Source organism: Saccopteryx leptura, chromosome 1 (assembly GCF_036850995.1).
Source record: "Saccopteryx leptura isolate mSacLep1 chromosome 1, mSacLep1_pri_phased_curated, whole genome shotgun sequence".
In the NCBI taxonomy this organism is placed as follows: domain Eukaryota; kingdom Metazoa; phylum Chordata; class Mammalia; order Chiroptera; family Emballonuridae; genus Saccopteryx; species Saccopteryx leptura.
In genome coordinates this window covers 362,354,519-362,371,591 of record NC_089503.1, presented here as the reverse complement: position 1 = coordinate 362,371,591, position 17,073 = coordinate 362,354,519, and the positions used below count along the sequence as shown (strand labels likewise).

The window sequence follows — 17,073 nt, the reverse complement described above, 5'->3', positions numbered from 1 at the left end:
TTGCTGACTCCTGTATTGCACCAGCAGTCTCTTATACTCTAGGTGTCTTGGTTCCCATCTGGCTAAAGGATTGAAGGAACAGGAAGAAAGGTAGGAAGCCAGAGGAATGGAAATGCCTATTCCAATTTCTCACTTTATGGCTTCAGAACCATTACCTTGAAATTCAGTTGTTCCCTCTCCGCCTTACTGATTGCTGAAATCCCTAAGTGGCCTGAATGTCAAATCTAAGGTGCTAAATTTTATAACAAGATCAATTTCCACCGCATTTTTACCAACAAATACATTAGACTAGACAATATATATTGGGATATATACAATTCCACAATTTCTATAGAGTAGCTTTTGTTTCTATTTGTATTGGGGTGACATTGCTTAATAAAGTTATTTAGGTTTCAGATGTACACTTCTACAATACATCGAGTACCTTTTAAATGTTTGTCTAAGAGTAGAAATAGAAAATTCCATGGCGGCTACATGGCAGAAGAAGAGAGGGTTCAGTAATGAGAAAGTTCTGATTTCTCTTCCTCTGCCTCTTCTGCATTGCCTTTGGGGCTTGCACCGCCCTCCTCTGCCTCAGCCCTGTCCCTTCCCTCAGGGGATTACAGATCACCCAGACCTACACTGCTCCCTCAGGGCATGCAGGTCCTACAGACAGAGAAGTAACTTCTGACTGATAATACAGGTAAAACTACTAAGAAAACAAAACATGACAAAAACCTGAGTTCCTCACTATTATGAACAGGAGCAAGGGCTAAAATTGCCTTTGACAGATGGGTGTCTATAAAAAAACTTACTGTGTTATAGTGATATGCTTAAAACTGCTATTGAGAAAGCAGTTCAAGCATTTGGATGAAAAGAAATCTGTAGTCATGACCTGACTACATTACACTATTTTACATATAGTAAAAAAAAAAATTGTTTTGCTCTTCTAAATCTCCTTTTAAAATATCATTTAAAGATTGTGGTTTTCATAAAGAATTGTCTAAAATCTTTCCTTAATTGAAGTTTTTATTACAGTGTAGATAAATTGGAAAATAAGATCTACAATAAAAAGAAGTGAGATAAAATAAACAATATTGAGGGCGAGGGAACGGGGGAGTGTGGGTCAAAAGGTACTAACTCCAACCTAGAAAATAAATAGGATCTAATGTACAGCATGGCGACTATAACAATACTGTATTATGTACTTGAAGGTTGTTGATAATATTAAATGTTATCAACACACACACAAATCATAATTATAAGGGGATAGAAATGTTGGCCCTGGCCGGTTGGCTCAGCGGTAGAGTGTCGGCCTGGCGTGCGGGGGACCCGGGTTCGATTCCCGGCCAGGGCACATAGGAGAAGCGCCCATTTGCTTCTCCACCCCCACCCCCTCCTTCCTTTCTGTCTCTCTCTTCCCTGCCCGCAGCAGCCAAGGCTCCATTGGAGCAGAGATGGCCCGGGCGCTGGGGATGGCTCCTTGGCCTCTGCCCCAGGCGCTAGAGTGGCTCTGGTCGCGGCAGAGCGACGCCCCGGAGGGGCAGAGCATCGCCCCCTGGTGGGCAGAGCACCGCCCCTGGTGGGCGTGCCGGGTGGATCCCGGCGGGGCGCATGCGGGAGTCTGTCTGACTGTCTCTCCCCGTTTCCAGCTTCAGAAAAATACAAAAAAAAAAAAAAAAAAAAAGAAATGTTAACTAATCTTATTGTGGTAAACATTTGTGATATATACATGTATCTAATCATCACATTGCATACCTTATAGTTACATATTATATGTCAATAATATCTCAGTAAAGCTGAAAAAAAAACTAGCTTTGATATATGTAAATTTTTAAAAGACACCAATAGTAAACTATTTTCAAACCCTCCAGAAATAATATTGAATAACGTTCAATTTTTAAATTACTTAAAATGTTTTGCACGGCTTAAATTCTGTAATTAGTTCCAGTGTTTGGTCTAATTAATTTACTGTATCTTCCATAATGTTTCCCATAGTTCCCTCTGCTCTATTTCAGTCCTACTGAGATCACTGCAGATGCTTTCCCGGGCACTTCCTGCCTCTGGTGTCTGCCCACCACAGTTTCACTGACGTGCACAGTCACATTAATCCTGGAATAACTCGAAAATGCTTAACCAGTCCTCACTAACTGTCACTATAATCACTAAATTCTCATTCGGGCATTTTTTACACAGGTCATTTTATTATTTTCTCCCAATTTGTCTTCCAAAGCTCTACCTCTTGTCTTTTTTGTTGTTGTTGTTTTTTAAAGTATTTAATTAATTTGTTTATTTTTATTCATTTTAGAGAGAGGAGACAGAGACAGACAGAGAGAGAGAGAGAAGGGGGGAGGAGCAGAAAGCATCAACTCTCATATGTGCCTTGACCAGGCAAGCCTGGGGTTTCGAACTGGTGACCTCAGTGTTCCAAGTTGACATTTTACCCACTGCGCCACCGCAGGTCAGGCTCTACCTCTCATTTTTATACGTTCAACTCTAGTGCAGGTGGATTCACTTGGTGGTTCCTTTTAGTGCTTCACTCCTGTTTTCCCATTGGTATCATTTGCAACTAACTGTCCAAATGGTATTTTTGCTAGCTTCCCCATAGAGAGCAGAACAGGGTGGATTGAAGCCTGGCTGTTTGGTTTGAAATTTCAGTTTTTCTGTTGGTTACCTGGATGATGTTGGCTTGCTACTCAATCCCTCCCTGAATGTAAGCTTTTGTATCTAAGAAAGTAATAGTACTTAACTCACAGAGTTGCCAATAGGATAACTTAAGTCTATGCATGTTCAACACTAAGACAAGCACCTGCATGTGTTAAACACTACACTGGTACAGCTTAGACACTATGAGCCCTGCCCTTGAAACCTAACTCATGAATCCTAGCTCTGCTGCTTGCCAGTTAGGTAGCTTTGAGCATATCACTTAACCTCGTTAAAGTGCACTTTCTTCCACTGTAAAATGAGAATAATACCACCATAATAAGTTACTGTAAAAATTGAGTGCTGGTAATGAAAGTGAAGAACTTTGCAGAGGACTCCTCTAGACTGCTGAGTGCCGGTGAGCCCTGTTCTCAGAGGTAAATGATAGTGACCCTGTAACCCTAAAGGGCTTGTTTTTGTTTGTTTGTTTGTCCTTTTAAGTGATTAGACTTTTAATGCATCAAGAAAAACAAACCATTTTGGTGTGAAACTAGTATTTTATGAGTTCCCACCAGGAGCCAGGGCAGCCTTTGGGTAGTGGAGGGGAGGGGGGGGAAGTATAGAAAGACAAATGAGACACAGGCCTGGTCCCAGAGCTGTTCACAGTCCACGCTCCCATGTGGAAGGCATGCATTTGTGTAGCTGTGCACAAATAATGGTGAGGACAAGAAACGTGGCCTCACAATTTACTTGTTCAATATGCTTTCAGAACGCTCTCCTGCTTATCATAAGTACTTAATTATATCAGTTGCTTCTATTATCAGTATCATTGTTATTATGACCATTGTTGGGGTTTTGAATACTTTTAATATTCTAGACTTCCAAATGATAGGGGACCCCAAAAGTTAAAATTTGGTTTCAGTAATAGTAGCTTTTCAGTTGCAATGAATAGGAAATATGTAAGGGTTAGAAAATAGTTAATCTGTTTGCTAGTCTCTCTTAAATGGCTTTCTGGCCTTTACTTTGAAATATAGCAAAATGTTTATCTTAGCAGGAATGTCAGGGAAAGCTTACATAGGGAGGGACCTGACAGTTGGGGGAGTTTAAATCACAACAGTTGTTTATAAAAGCCTAGCCACAGGATTTACTGTGAAAAGTCAAAGCCTATAAATTAATTAAAAACTTAGTTCACCAATCTTAAATCTTTACTTTGTATCCTAAGAAAATGGAGAGTCTTTTCACAAATAATTCCCAGAGGCAGATGGTGCCAGAGGTGCCAGATCCCAGCTGGGCTGTTCCTGGGAGACACCGGACCCTGGCTGTCTTGAGTATGGACCAGACATCAGACAGGACCATGCTGATTAGGCCTGTGCTACATCAGAAGAACTTGCAGAGGAGATGTTTCTGCAGCTGAGCCCCCACATTATTATGTGACTGAACATTATTATGTGACTAACTGCATGGACTTTTTTCTTTTTACTTCTTTTTCCCTGAACCCTATAAAAACTGCTAGCACCAAGAGAGTGTGAAGGCAGCTTTGTGGACAGGATGCCCCTGTCTTCCAGGGTAACGCTATTTCTCTATTAAAGCCACTCTTACATACTCAGTCCAGTTTGTCTCTTTTGATTGGCTGAGTGTGACAAGCTGCCCTGAACCTGGCTAGTTCTGATAACACAAAGCATTTTAGTGTACATCTAACTGGTCTATTCTGACTACTATAAAGTTAAAAATTATTGGTTGCTTTTTCCCTAACTAATCAGTTCTCAGCCTTTCTGAGTGGAAGCAAGCAAACTGAAAATATTACAGTTATGTTTAGTTTCATGGGATTTCCAGCAGGTGTCGTAACTGCTTTGTACCCAGTTTGTGAGGTAGGTCAAAAGAAAACCAGAGTATATCTGACAATGAAGTCTTTAGACCACTTCACAAATTATACTCTGCACTGAACTTGTGAGGTTTTTTGTCAAGGTGAGTTATCTGTTGCCCTTTTAAAGCAGAAGCATTTTCTTTTACATTTTTATTTCTGAGAAGCTGCTAATTTTGAAGACATCTGTCTGGTTCTGCTATCAGACAGGCGACTGACACATTTATCTAATTTTTTGACTCCCAAATTCCTTAAAGAGAAAACAAGGCTTATACTTCTTAACCTGTATTATTGTTATGAGATTATGTATGTTAAAATCCTAACATACAATACACATCTGTTTAAGGTGGCCATTTTTAAAAATCTCTCATTGCCTCTTCCTGTGTAAATTAGTATAATATGGAATGGGCATTCAAATAAATGTTCAGCTGAACCAAATAAGAAAATAGATTTTAATATATTAAGAATTATAAAGTTGCTTCTAACTGCATTGGCTACATAAATTTAGAGTTTTCCCCTCACTTGCTCATTTACTTGATTTTTATTCTTGGGTCAATTCTCACTTAAAAATGAAACACAGTTAACTGTCAGTAAGCTCATAAAAACTAAAGTACTGGCCCTGGTCAGTTGGCTCAGCGGTAGAGCATCGGCCTGGCGTGGGGGGGGGGGGCCGGGTTCGATTCCTGGCCAGGGAACATAGGAGAAGCACCCATTTGCTTCCCCACCCCCTCCTCCTTCCTCTCTGTCTCTCTCTTCCCCTCCCGCAGCCAAGGCTCCATTGGAGCAAAGATGGCCCAGGCGCTGGGGATGGCTCCTTGGCCTCTGCCCCAGGTGCTAGAGTGGCTCTGGTCGGGGCAGAGCGAAACCCTGGAGGGGCAGAACATCGCCCCCTGGTGGGCATGCTGGGTGGATCCTGGTCGGGCGGATCCCGGTCGGGCGCATGCGGGAGTCTGACTGTCTCTCCCCGTTTCCAGCTTCAGAAAAATACAAAAAAAAAAAAAAAAAAAAAAAAAGAAAGAAAAAAAAAAAAGAAAACTAAAGTACTTATTTCATCTTCTCAAAATATATATTATGTCTATAAAATTAAGAAGTTGGAATTTTATTCTTTAGGCCAACTATTTTATTTTTCCGGAAAACTAATCTAAATTTAACATTTGAAAAAAATCATTAAGAAAGAACCTAAAGCTGACTTCTAGGTTTCTGAGGTTCAACTAAACAGAGGTAGACAAATCAGGAAGAACCAGCCCTACTTTGGGAGACGTGATGACTGTTTTAGTCGCATGGGAGTAAGAAGGGAAGCACTTTGAATGAGAGAGTCCACAAAGAATTGGAGCTGTGGAATTAGGGGAGTCAAGGTTTAAGACAGAATGAAAGCTGAAAATGGGGTTCTATGACAGCCTTGTAAGAAGCTTAGAATAGAAAAAAGGGAAATATAGCTGGATCAAAACTGTTAGTTTGGAGAGAAATTTTCATGGAGATTGTTTCTGAGAGGAAGGCAATTTGGTAGATTGATTTTGGGATGACAGCTGCTGCCTAAGTTACATGTAAAGACAACCATTATCTGTTGTCTAAATTTTAAGAGTATATTTTCTTATATAAAAGAAAATCTTAAATGAGACATATATGAAGAAAATATATTTTTGTTTCAAGTAGTTAGATCTTTATATGTATAATGCATTTCTATTTATACTGTGTTGCTTAAAATGCTTTAACTTACACTTGGAATGTACAACAAAAGAGACATATTTGCTGAAAATCTGGTTTTGAACAAAGGTGTCAGTTCCTGCTTAATAAGTAAGTACTCCTTTAGCTACTAAATCCCCAGAGACAGCTCCTGAAGCATTTCCCTACCTCTAGGTTATGTTTGCTACATTACAGTAAACTATTATCCTGTTTATATATTTTGCTTTTTACAATTATTTGTTTCTTTGAGAGTGTAACTAAAAAAAATTGTGTATATGTGAGTGTGAATGTGTATGTTTTAGTGTGTGTGTGTGTGTGTGTGTGTGTATCTGCTATATGACCTGTGGGCTACTTCAGATTGAAGACACCATAACAAGAGAAATCTGGGTCCCATCAACCTCTCTGGTAGATTTGCTTGGGAGTGAGGGCTCAAACATTTTCATACGTCATTTTTTTTCTTTTTTTTTTTACTTTCTGTAAATTTTAGAAAAGCTTGAAACTCAGCTCACCACGGTTGCCAGATCGTTAGTCTGGTTACTCAGAAGACACATGAGTAAGTGCATTTATGCCCCCCACCCTGTCTCCTTATAATATCCATTTAAAAAGCATGTAGGGAAAGTCAGGAGGCCAGTGAGTAGCCTTGCTAGTTGTATGACTTTAGTTCAGTCATCATTCTCTGAACCTTAATTTCTTTTTTTTTTTTGGACAGAGACAGAGAGAGGGACAGATAGGAACAGACATACAGGAAGGGAGAGAGATGAGAAATATCAATTCTTTGTTGCAGCACCTTAGTTGTTCATTGGTTGCTTTCTCATATGTGCCTTGACTGGGGGGCTACAGCAAAGCGAGTTACCCCTTGCTCAAGCCAGAGACCCCAAGCTCAAACCAGCAATGTTGGGCTTCAAGGCAGCAACGATGGGGTCATGTCAGTGATCCCAGTGACCCCATGCTCAAGCTGGTGAGCCTGTTCTCAAGCCACATTAGCCTGTGCTTGAGCCAGTGGTGACCTCAGGGTTTTGAACCTGGGTCCTCCACGTCCCAGTCCAATGCTCTGTCCACTGCTCCACCACCTGGTCAGGCTGAACCTTATTTCTTTAACATTAAAATAGTGGACTGGATAAGCCCTTTGTAACATCCAAATGTGTATGATGGTCTTTTGCATTCAGGAAATTCTACATAAATGATGGAGCATGGTAGATGAAGTACACTAAATTAAATTTAATTCTTTTTTACAGATGTGGGACACACTGGGAAACCAGGAAAGAGACTGTGATGAATGCCAGCATGAGAATCAGTGTACTGGGGATTCTGAAGTCATAAGTTATCAGCTGTAACTGTGACCAAAAGAGGGGTTGGTGTGGTGCAACCATGTGTCTTGTACAACTGCCCAATGGCTTGGCTAAGGAATCCTCTTCATCTGTAAGCTTAGTTAATTTGATTTGTCTATTTGTAGAAATCTGTTATACTGTATTTCTCCTAGAATTTCACCAGCATGGAAATGGTACAACATTAACTGCCAGAATTCAGGTCCCAACCAATCAAATCTGAGGTTTGATCAAGCAGAATGGACACCAACTGGTACTCTATTTTTGTGCTGAATAGATTGGTCCTGGGTACCAGTTACTATTCTGGCTGGTTATTTATTATTCTGCAAAGGCATGAATTCCAGCTATATTATTTAATGAAAAAATATCGCAATATAAGTGGCCACCAGAAAACACAACATGGGCTGAAATTACAGTGAATGGTGTTGGCTTTCATTTTCCAATAGTTAATCCAGTGCTGAAGGACAGCAAGAACAGTAAAAGCAAAATCTCTCTCACTCTATAGGATACGCAATCCCCATGACTCACACTATGTGAGTTGATCATTTTAAATTTCTTCTTATACCAAGAACGGAAAATATCTTGGGCTTATTCATCAGGGCAGAGAAGAAGAAAGAAAAGACCAAAAACAAATTGGTCATCCTCCAGCATGCTAAACCTCAATCCAACACTCACACTGGTTGCTTCTGCAGCTCTTCAGTTCTGTGAGCACCCATGACTGTGTGAAATAGAGAACAACTCACTTTATATGGACGCTTCTACGTCAGAGGGTCTGCAGAAGAGTAAGTGAAAATATTGTACATGAAGGAAGATGAAGATATTAAAGCCCTTGAAGGTATGTTCTCTATTTTGCTTCTAAGAAATACAAGGCTGAAAGGTTAAGTGAGGATCCTGTCTGTGTCCCTTCTCTGCCGAATGGATTCATAATATGGTTTCACATAAAGGGAAAGTACAGTTTCCGATCCTCCATTATGAGACATTCTCTTAATTCAAATATTAGATTAAAATTTATCACAAAAAAACATTTGTAACTGTAACTTCCCAGTATAAGCCTTTCGCTAGTAAGACATCACAAAAAATAATCACAAAAATCTGTGACTGATGGAAAATTTAGCAGCTACCATTTTCCAATAAATAAACAATCCAGAAGGGAGGAAGGCCAACATCTAGACAAGGACTTCATCCTATTTAACCATTCCTATTTGACTATCTGCAAAAGCCACTGACTAACGAGCTAGGAAAATTGTATTTAAGTTTAATTTGCTAGAAAATAGTAAGGGTGGTGTTGACAAAACATGTAGAATAATGCTTTTCAAACAGCAATGAATAAACAAATATGTAAATTTTAGGATTCCTGGGTATGTCTTGTCACCCTGTACAGGATTTTAATTTTTTTGGTGGGGATATATTCATTAAAATCATAGTGTACTCAGAAGAAAAAAATGATGTAAAAACTATTCACTTGTACCCAGCAAACTTTTTTAAAGAACATTCCTGTAAAAATAAAGGCTCAATTCATTTTCATTATTAATCCTTAGGCCATGTGTATGAGCCAAAGATAGAAAATAATATAACCCCAAATTTAATTATAATGTTAAAAACAAAAGGATGGTAAATTTCCCTCAGGCTGAGGTTCCAGTTTCCGGCACTGTGGCCACAGCTGTCCTCCCCATGTCTGTCACATGCTGCAATGGCATCATGTCACCTTTCCCCCAGCAGTGTTCAGAGGAAACTCTAAAATACTTTATGATATAATATATTCTATCAGCTCACAGTTATCTCCAAAAAGTACAGAAAAGAAACCTATTTTCATCCTATAAGTGTTATAAAAGACATTAGTCATCACAGTAATTATAAGATACAGCTTTGGCTATAATCCTTAGTCTCGTGGCCAATAACAGTATCTGCATCTGTTCTCAAATGATTTAACAATCTAAGACATAATGCCAGAAGAAGGATGGTTTAGTTCATCTTCAACTTCAGAAGAAAATGCACACAAGTTTAGAAGATAGCATCTTAGATTTGGGGGAAACAACTTCATATTTTAATAGCATTTAAATACCACTCATTTTCTATGGAGGTTTGGACCACAGTAGTATCACATCTATTCTACAGTTTCAAAAAAAATTTTTTTATCAACCTCACATGTTTTGGTTATTTTAAATATCAGTTACATTTCATAAGACAAAAACACACATACTAGTAAATTATTCTCTACTGAGAGAAGGGCATGAACTAAAAAAAAAAAAAATGAAAGAAATGTTTAATCAAATTAAATCAATTAGATACAAATATCCAATTGAGAAAATTTAATAAAAATCTCCCTTTATCAGGTGAAGGCTCTTGGTTATGATGCAAAAAATGACCACCTGTGGATCCTCTCAAAATACATTACAGAGCAGGCTCATAATCTTTCCTTCCACAAAAATGGCACAAGAATTGATTTTAATTATCGCTTAATACTTATTTCCCTCTCCTGTCAAAATAATGTTCCATACACATGAAATTGAAGGTTGGCAGCCTGAACTCATTTATGGAATTTTAAGGACTATTGATTTACCAGTGAATTTTCTAGTTTCCTCCTTGTTACTGGAAGGTGCCTCAGAGTATGAATTGGATAATAAGGTGGGCTGGAATGTCAATAGGCTTAGTTAAGACTGATGGAAAGAAAAGCTTCTCAAAACTTTGTCAAAATGAATTTTATAAATTAGGTTAATATGATTGATGATGCTTGGTCAAAATAGCTCATGAAGCATCGAACTCACATCTCTTCCTGTTTTGCTGCGTCCCCATACAACTCTTTAATATCTGAGTATTAATCATCGGGGAAAAGATAGGGTAATTTAAAAATAAATTGGATCTATGTCTTTGGAAACTAGAAACTACTTTGTGCACCTGAGGGGTGGGTTTTTTGTTGTTGTTGTTATTGTCTTTTTTTTCATGCTACACCAACTTATAAATAATAAGAGAATGCTGAAGCAAATATTGATGTTGCTAGTTTATGTGCTTAGGGTGTGATGTTTGGATGTGCATTTGTAGAAGGCATGTGCCTTTACCTACACTTTTAATTCTGCCATACAACATTGTTAAAAAGACAGCATCAACTTTTACTTACTGATAGCACCAACATAGTTATAACTAAGCACAGAAGAACAGTACTGGAAAGAAACTAAGGTTATATAGTCAATATTTTCTTTAAATAATACCCTACCCCACTCCTCCAGCCCTTCATACAGGGTGAAGCAAAAGTAGTTTGAGAGTTGTGGGTATGTGAAGCACAGAGTGTATTCTTGTATTATTTATTAATTAGTATATTGTTTTTCCATACAATCAACTATAAACCTACTTTTGTACCACTCTGTATATGTATATAATGTCTCTCTACCAATGCCATTAGTAGGTTCAATTCAATTACTATTACCAAGTACTTAGAACTGCAGCAATCAAATGAATTTAAAAAACATTTTCTGCCTTTAGGATGTTTAATGTTGTAAGTGGAAGGAAATACCAAAAATTACTTCTAATAGAGGATAGAGTAAGATAATAATCCTTATACAGCAATTACATGTTGTATGTTAATTGTTAGACTAATTTTGGTTTTTCCCATTAGATGGCACACTTTTGAGAGTAGAGATAGTGTCTCTTCAACCAATTTTTCTATTTCCAGAACTTAGTTTCTGGAGGTATTGAGTTCTCCACAGTTGGAGGTATTCATATAGGGGCTGGGAGATATCATAAATATTACTAAGGGGATTTAAACACTGATTAGTGGTCTGCATGGAGGGTCTGAGGGACAAAGGGTCTGTGTATATGTGTGTTGGTTCTCTGTGAGACAAATACTATATAGAATACTTTAAAGTGACAAAGATAATGAAGCTTTGAGGATAGAAAACTGAATGCAAGTATCAGTTCCAAGCTTCAGTTTTTGTTTTGTTTTTTTAATTTTTCTGAAGTTGGAAACGGGGAAGCAGTCAGACAGACTCCCGCATGCGCCCGACCGGGATCCACCCGGCACGCCCACCAGGGGGCGATGCTCTGCCCGTCTGGGGCATTGCTCTGCCGCAATCAGAGCCATTCTAGTGCCTGAGGCAGAGGCCACAGAGCCATCCTCAGTGCCAGGGCAAACCTTGCTCCAATGGAGCCGTGGCTGCGGGAGGGGAAGAGAGAGACAGAGAGGAAGGAGAGGGGAGCAGTGGAGAAGCAGATGGGCATTTCTCCTGTGTGCCCTGGCCGGGAATCAAACCCGGGACTGCTGCACGCCAGGCCGACGCTCTACCAACCGGCCAGGGCCCCAAGTTCAGTTTTTTCATTTACTAAAATAGCTCATCAGTAACTAGTGAATTAATATATTATAATTTTATATGGTGATCACAACCTAGTAGGTATTCAACAGTTTAAGTTTTAGTTTATTTTCTTTGAATACATTATCAGTTGTAGAGCTGAATAGCTTCGTATTTTGTGGTGTAGGAGATTTTTTGAAATGTACTCTTTGCCTCTGGGCAGTTAGCTCAGCGGACAGAGTGTGAATCCCATATATGGATGTTCTGGGTTTGATATCCTGTCAGGGCACACAGGAGAAGTGACCATCTGCTTCACTCCCCCTTACTCTCCCCCTTTTCTTCCTCTTCCTCTTTTGCAGCCAGTGGCTTGACTGGTTCAAGCATCAGCCCTTGGCACTGAGGATAGCTCAGTTGGTCCTAGAGTGTCAGCCTCAGGTGCTAAATATAGTTCAGTTGATTAGAGCATCGGTCCCAGATGGGGGTTGCCGGGTAGATCCCTGCAGGGTGCATGCGCTAGTCTGTCTCACTATTTCCTCTCCTCTCACTTATACTAAATAAATAAATAAATGTACTTTTCAATTCCCTAAATCTCCTTCAATCAAGATGATGGATCTGTAAAATGTAAATGGTACTCTTAGCAGACGGTCGATGAAAAGATGCTTTAAGTTATTTAGAGTCTGGATTAGGATGTGTACCAAAATAAAATTCACATTTTTTAGACGCAGCTAACATTAATGATGGTTTTAAACAGCAATCTCATTTACAGTAAGATGTTTCTTGTCAGATAAGCTGCAAGGAGTGGATTTGATCACCTATATACATTGTATGTGGTCAGAAACTTAATGCTGAGACTCAGCAGGGAGAAAGAAAAGTCTGAAGAGTAAATGGGCTTGCAGCGCCATTTTTAATAAAGGGAACCTTTTCTAAGAAATTTTATCTGAAAGTTAAGAACTCCTTGAGATTTTCACCACTAACTCAGCATGGTACTATTATTTTGTTATTGAGATACTTAAACTTCGCTTTTCTTACCCTTTACAGAGAAATCAATAGTTTAAAATTAGAGCTGAGTAGTGGCTCTTGCTTGTTAATCGGGCTTGGTACTGAGACTTCAAAAATTGTGGTAAGCAGTTTACGAGCCATGTATTAAATTTTATTCATAATCATTGGGTGGTTTATAGAAAAAGAATTAAAATATAACATATGACAGGTTTTTAATATTGAAAAAAAAATAGAAAAAACAGTTATCTTCTAACCTATCCTCTGGTGGCTCAGTGGATAAAGAATCAGCCTGGAGTACTGAGGTCACCAGACAGAACCTGGGGCTTGCCTGGTCAGGGCATATATGAGAAGCAACTACTATAAGTTGATGCTTCTTTTTTTATTTTTATTTTTTGTATTTTTCTGAAGTTGGAAATGAAGAGGCAGTCAGACAGACTCCCACATGCGCCTGACCGGGATCCACCCGGCATGCCCACCAGGGGGTGATGCTCTGCCCATCTGGGGCGATGTTCTGCTGCAACCAGAGCCATTCTAGCATCTGAGGCAGAGGCCACAGAGCCATCCTCAGTGCCTGGGCCAACTTTGCTCCAATGGAGCTTTGGCTGTGGGAGGGGAAGAGAGAGACAGAGAGGAAGGAGAGAGGGAGGGGTGGAGAAGCAGATGGGCACTTCTCCTGTGTGCCTTGGCCGGGAATTGAACCTGGGACTCCTGCACACCAGGCCAACACTCTACCACTTAGCCAACCGGCCAGGGCAAGTTGATGTTTCTTGCTCCCCCCCTTTCTCTCTCTCTCTCTCCCTTTCAAATCAATAAATAAAATCTTTAAAGAAATCAGTTATCTACTTTTTCCTGTTAACAGTATGTTATCACAGACTTATTTTGGGATATCTGCCACTTCACAATATTTTTTCCTCTGGAAACTAGTGTCTCCTCATGTTAGCCTGGGAGTTAGGTCCCCAATACCCATGCTTCTATTTTGTGAGCTCCACACCTCCCCTCCCCCCTTCACTGGTGATTGATGAGTGGTAGAATCTAGACCTCATTTCCAGAAGCTCTTGTGCCCTTGTCATAGCTGACTCACTAGTGCCAGACCCCTGACAAGCATGAGGGAACAGGAGTCTCCCATCCAGGGATCTATATCAGGGCTGAGAGACAGCCAGTCGGTCAGTATACGTAGGTGATGAGAGCTGGACCTGTAAATGTGACATCCTAGGGCAGAATATTTCACCATGTGCTGAACCAGGTTGATCAGAGAGCCCAAACATCCAGTCTGTCCATTAAAATGGGATGAAAACATATATGCAGAGAAAACAAAAATGAAATATGGGTAGAGATTCTTGATAGTTTTCTAGTTTTTCTGTCCAGACCTTTCTAAGGTCTGATGGCATTCTTAACACTGAACTTCACGCATGATCTTATATTCATATAATAACTCTCCTCCAGGTGTGTTTGTTCATTTGTTTACTTATTTATTTGCTACTAAAAAAAGACAAAATGGCTCCTTTTTGTAATCGATGATGGCTAACTAATTCACAAAGGTAGATAAATGTGATCCTTATGGGTCCATAGCTTATTCCAGAGAGAAATGAAAGAATATTTCACATGATAACATTTTATATAGTAGTTAATTTTATCAAATGTCTGTAATATCCTAGGATATCATTTCTAATATTATCTTATATATATGTATTATATACACATTATATTATTTCAAATATCAATGCAGTGTTGTGAGGCTAACACTGTTAGGCTCATTAGATAGAAGGGAAACCCAAGCCTCAGAGTGTTTACAAATTATTTAGACAGTGGCTGACACAGCTAGAATGTAAATCAGGATGCTGCTGTCTGCTTCCAAAGTCTGGTCTTGTTCCCCCAGCAGCACAACCGATTTCCTGAAGGCCAACACCTTCAAAGGACCACAAGCTAAACTTTTTAATTCCTCCATGGTATTCCTTCTTTCAGTAAATGATGCCTCAAGTTACCCCAGTTGTGCAAGTCAAGGTTCAGTTTAACCTTCATCTCACGAAAACTTCACAAAATTATCCTTAGCCCCCTTCCACGTCCTACATCTATTTCATCATCAAACCTTAACAGATCATTTAAGCAGTGCAGTCAGAATCTACCCTCTTCCCAGCCCCCACCCCGAAGCTATCACATTGTCAGAGGCAGATATTGCAATGTTACTCACCGTTCTCCCTGTTTCTACTCTTGCACCCATCCCCACCCCATATTCTTTCTGTTTTCCACAATGCAAGCAGTATAAACCTTTGAAAACATAAATCTGATCAAGTAACTTTCCTGCCCAGAACTTTCCAAAAGCAACATTAATTGGCCTGTCCATCATGTGACCTTGTCTACCGCCTCCCCCTCACAATCTGCTCCAGCTTTAACGCTCTCTTTGCCGACAACACAAATATTCCAAGCAGGTTCTATTTCAGGGCATTTATGTCATCTGTTAACTTCACCAGGGATGCTCTTTATAGAGGCAGCCATTTGGTCTAGACCAGTGGTAGTCAAACTGATCCCTACTGCCCCCTAGTGGGCGTTCCAGCTTTCATAGTGGGTGGTAGCAGAGCAACCAAAGTATAAATAAAAAGATAGATTTAACTATAGTAAGTTGTTTTATAAAGATTTATTCTGCCAAACTTAGCTAAAATCTGACATAAAATACTTGGTAAGTAATTATTATTAGATGCTTTAACTTGCTGTAACTCTGCTTTATAAATTTTATAAAGTAAAGTTACTTCCCTACTTTATAAATCACCATTACTGTGGAACCAGTGGGTGGTTAGAAAATTTTACTACTAAAAGAGATACAAAAGTGGGCGGTAGGTGTAAAAAGGTTGACTACCCCTGCTCTAGACCCTTGCATTGTGTAAGTGTTGCTGCAGTCTCCACTTCAGGCAGGCGCTCCCAACTGCCCATTTATGATAGTACCTCCCTCCACCTCTCTCCAGAGCCCTTTTCTCCACCTGGCATGACTTTATTGATTTTTTATATTTGTCTGTTTTCTTTCTCCTTCCACTAAAATGTAAGCTTTATGAAAGCAGATATTGGGCCTTTGTTCATTAAAACTTTTCCAGAATGTTGGAGAGGTACAGTGCCTGAAATAAGACAGAGACTCAGAAATGATTGAGTGAATTAATAATAGGGATAAGATACTTTAAAATCTAAGTGTTAAAGAAAAACTCACATTCCGTGCATTTACACATTTTCTTTGACTTACTGTAAGAACCAGCCTCCTCCTAGATTTCTGCTTCCAGAATACAGCCTTTCCTATCCAGCCTTCTATGAACTCTATGCTTTTGTGGCTTACTCTTATTTGTCTTGTATTCCATGATTCATTCACTGAAAATTGGAATGCAAGTGAAAGGCCACAATGTTTTGCCAATCTTGTTCACTTTCATGGTGGCCATGTATGCTCTGTAAATTTTTTGATTAATAACAGTGTTGACCACTATTACCTGAACAGTTTTTCTTTCTTTTAATTTTTGAAATGAAGATCTGTTTAAGCCTCTCTTTGAAAATAAAAATATCATAGTGGCAATGTACATAAAGATGGCAGAGATAAAGAAGTTCTTCAGAGATGAAAAATGATCCCGTCATTCCCGTTGTGGACTTGTAATCCATTCATTTAACAGGGACTTATTCTGTATATGCTACGTCTCAGGGACGAGATGGTGGAACCAAGAGTCGGTTCTGCTTCCTGGCCTGTGGGCTCATTTACAGGGTGGACCATGCTTTATGCTTCTGATTTCAAATTTTCCAGATTGTCTAACCTTTCAAATATTGAGACCTGATGTTATATAAATGATACTTTAGATGAATATATTTCCCCCTTTTCAGGAGAAATGGATTTGTAACAATTTTCTTCACTCTTGCAGATATTTGTCAATGTTTCCCATTAAAGCAGTAACATTATTCCTAATAACTAACATACTTCTGAGCATTAATATATTTTTAGTGACACTTACCAACCATGTTCACTTAATTGTAGAATTTAGTTTTACTTGGTTAGTAACCAGACCACAGAAAATTTGCATGATTTGAGTGCCCAGCATGTGACTGTAAGTGTCCTTGAAGAGTTTATACTTAATTAGTAATCATTCACAGAGGAAATTTAGAACAGCATGTCTGTGGGTGGTTGAATGAAACAAACACTTAGTCAATGGCAAAATTAATCTGTTTCATAGGATGATGATCTGGCTTGCATCGATTCAACTTAACATTTACAGTGGACTTACTATGGTTACACGAGGGAATAGAAAGCTACTCCTTTTTACAACTTTCACAATCAAGCAGG

General features: G+C 39.2%; 1 protein-coding gene across 2 annotated transcripts in view; it reads right to left on the bottom strand.

The window, feature by feature from the left end:
- Positions 1-17,073, bottom strand: part of KHDRBS2 (KH RNA binding domain containing, signal transduction associated 2) — a 567,387-nt gene that overhangs the window by 190,068 nt on the left and 360,246 nt on the right. The window lies entirely within an intron of this gene.